This window comes from Cupressus sempervirens, chromosome 3 (genome assembly GCF_028749045.1).
Source record: "Cupressus sempervirens isolate cs-2001-9-10 chromosome 3, ASM2874904v1, whole genome shotgun sequence".
NCBI lineage: Eukaryota > Viridiplantae > Streptophyta > Pinopsida > Cupressales > Cupressaceae > Cupressus > Cupressus sempervirens.
In genome coordinates this window covers 50,568,457-50,572,159 of record NC_143120.1, presented here as the reverse complement: position 1 = coordinate 50,572,159, position 3,703 = coordinate 50,568,457, and positions in this window count along the sequence as shown.

Genomic DNA, 3,703 nt, shown 5'->3' with positions numbered 1-3,703 from the left:
GATTTGAGGTAGTAGCAATGAAGATAAGTGGAGCATCCTAGAATTTGAATGAGTTTTCCTGTTGTCTGATGGATCCCCAACCCAACACCTATGGACTGCAAGGTTTGTGTAGCCCAAAGTGGACCAGAAGATGGAGAATATGGAGGGGAATCATTAAGCTTTGAATGATGACTAGAAGAGGAGGGAGGTGAGTTCTTTGAATCACTCTCTACATTAGAAGTGGATGTAGAAGACTATTTAGGTGAATTTGACTCATCAAAAGATCTGTCATGTATTCCAAGTGACTCCAATGTCAAAGTAGGAGTTGGAAGAGTGATAGAAAGTGAGTTTGAAGATCCCTCCTCAAATTGAATACTCCTCTCAATGAACAACTCATGTGTAGTAGGGTGGAGGAAGTAATAACCCTTCACACCATCAGGATAACCTACAAATATGCAAGGTCTACTTTACGGATCCAAGGGCTTACATTTCTCTGTAGGAATGTGGGCCCATGCAAGAGAACCAAAAACTTGAAAGTGCTTAATTGATGGTTTTTGACCGATCCAAGCTTCAAAAGGAGTAACTCCCTTCAAGGCATAGTGAGGAACGTAGTTCTAGATATAACAAGCACAGTTAATGGCCTTTGCCCAATATTGTGGTGCAAGAGATCTAGAATGAATCATATAGTTTGCCATTTCCTTCAAGGATCTATTCTTTCATTTTGCAACACCATTCTGTTGAGGATTGTATGGAACTGTGAAATGTCCCTTTCTCTAATTTTATATGATATTTCAAGCCTCAAATCAGATCTTTAAAATCAAACAACCAATATTTCAAAGAACCACCAATTTCTCAATAAACCCCAAATCGGGTATGCCGAAAATAGTGCCAAAAACTTCACAGCTTCACATATTATTAATAAATCTGAAAGTGGAAATTTTTATAGAAATTTCAGCAGCATAACAGCCTACACAATGACATTTATAGATCTGCATAACATTTACACAACAGCTCCCAAACGGAGGACAAAAACAATGCTCATCGAGCTGCCAAAAACAACACAAAATAGCCGAAAACACCACAAAAGCACTGATAATCTATCATAGAAGTATAATCATGAAAAAATACATATATTCAGCTCTATTTTAACATCTAAATGTCTGATATACAGAAGCAACCCAAACTGCTATGAAATACTCAACCGAAAACACCAAACTCTTACAAAAAACACACCCGAAAACTCACAAATCTGCACTGTTCAACACAAAGGCAAACTCTGCATGAGCATGCACATGGAATGTATTTAAAATCCTATCCTTAGCCTTCCTAGAAACCTACAAACTCCTGTTCTTGGGTCTCCTTCTCCACAGGTTTGGTAGCCTCTGAAGAACAACAAAGAAATGAGCAAAAATCAAGTTCTGAAATGAGGCCAAAATGCCTCCAAACCCCTTAAAAGAGGGCATAACCCTAACTCATGTTCAAGAGGGGTTAATAAAACATATTTTAATAATAATTTTCATTTATTAGTCCAATGGTTTCCAAAGATTAACCCCCTTTTTCCAAAACTTCACCTTCTTGGGCCTGCCTGCCTTGGCAAAAATTATTATTTTTAATTATTTGAAAAGGGACATGACAAGTCCTCCCCTCCCAAATATTGCTTGTCCTCAAGAAATGGCTGAATAATAAACCAATCAATCCACCTGGATCCTAAACATAGTCATGAACTATACTACTATCAATTAACATAGGCTCCTATAATATCCTCTGCAATATAACCAAGAGGAATCCATAACCAAACTGACAATTACAGCTCAACCAAACTCCAAAATCACCATTACTACAGTCAAAAACCCATGAGACATAAAATCTTAGAACATTAGAACCCAAGTAAAGTGGACAAATCAAACTGCCAACATAGTAAATACCATCAACGCATCCCACTGGCCTATATGGAATGTATAATCCAACTCTACAACAATGGTGAACACTCCTGAATGAAACTGTACCAAGTATGGAGAATCCACACACTGTACAACTCTTGCAGTCAACACAACTCTACAAATCATCAGCCACTATCTCATAACCATAACTCCCATGCACTACTGATTGTGAAAAGACATTACAAGATAAATAGCAAGAAATGGAACCCAAACCAAATTTTCCATGAACAAGTGATACATCCCACTGTGACTGACCACCAGCTAACTCAGGAGATGTCATAGCCAAAGGAGTAGAATCAATAACAACAACTGCTGAAGCATCACTCCCAAACTCCTTCTCTAAGTCATGTATTATCAAGTTGTCAACTATAGAACCTATTGCCATGTCATGCCCATCACAACTCTCATCCCACGACGTCAAACCATCCCATAACTGATGACAAGCAATATGAACCAAACTACATCTCTGTATCATCATCTCATCAACATGGTCATCAAAGGTAAATTGATGAGCATACCTCACAGTGTAGTGCCGATAGAATGCGCCAATCTCAGTCGGTGGCTCAGACTGCAATCCATATGAAACTAACTGCAATCGATCACTAACCAAGTTCGAATTGACTACTACCTCTGAAGACATTGTCAAGGGAGTAATATTACTAGCAAGAACCATGCCAACTACTAGCTCATCAACATCACACATGATATTTGATACAACATCTCTAGTCTTTGTGCCATTAGTACTAGAGGCCACCACCATGTCAGGCATACCACAACAATTTGCTGTAGCACCCAACTCAACTGAACCTGACTCTAGTGGGAATGAACCTAATATGCCAATGTTAGTATCAAGGATGGATGCATCCCCATCTCCACTATCTCTAACAATATCGACCATGGACATCCTTAGATCACTAAACACCACAGCTTGTGACTGTACAAAATCTAGTAAAGATTACAGTCGCTCCAACTCCATGGTCAGCTTAGTCAAATGAAACTATGACTCCTTGAAAGCCAATTGTGTACTCTCAAGAATCTCAAAAGTCACCTTGAGTTTCTAAGTAAGTTCACTCACCTCATCTTCCTTGGCCAATAATGCGTCATATGCTGTACTCCCCCACTCTGTAAGATAATCTCTATCGGCTACCAACTACATATAATTCTGTCTCAAAATCCAAATAGCCTCCCATAAAGAGTGGATCTCTGTCAAGGAAAGATAACTACCTTCCTGCTCATCACTAGTAGGAGAACCCCATCCATAAACTGCTAACAACTGACGAGCAGCATGAAAATGCTAGCAAGCGATAGCAATTTCTCACTCACTAACTCTCAACTGATTAGACACATGATGGCACTGGCTAGGCTATCTCCTACAAGCCTCCTCTAATGCCTTATTTAAAGAAGTATCCTCAAAGTTACTAGTCTCTAGAGTATTACCATCCATATCTTGTGAATCAACTCCAAAGCTCATATCAACATACGAAGTATCAAAAATTGTAGCATTGCTGTCCAACTCCTCTGTACCAAAAGAAACTACCAAGGAAACTAAGTCTTCAAAACTGCCCATTGCATCCTCCTGGATGTCATCAATGCCAATATGATCCTTGGACTCATCTGTACACACTGCCAAATATGAAAGATCATCAACACATTCCAGCAAGTATGGTGGATTGGATATATGAACAAAGCCCAACACCAGTGTATAAAAACTAATACCAACATCAGACAAGCTGCTAGCACAAGAAAAGACAACACTGTGCAATCTGCTAATCAAATCCATGATA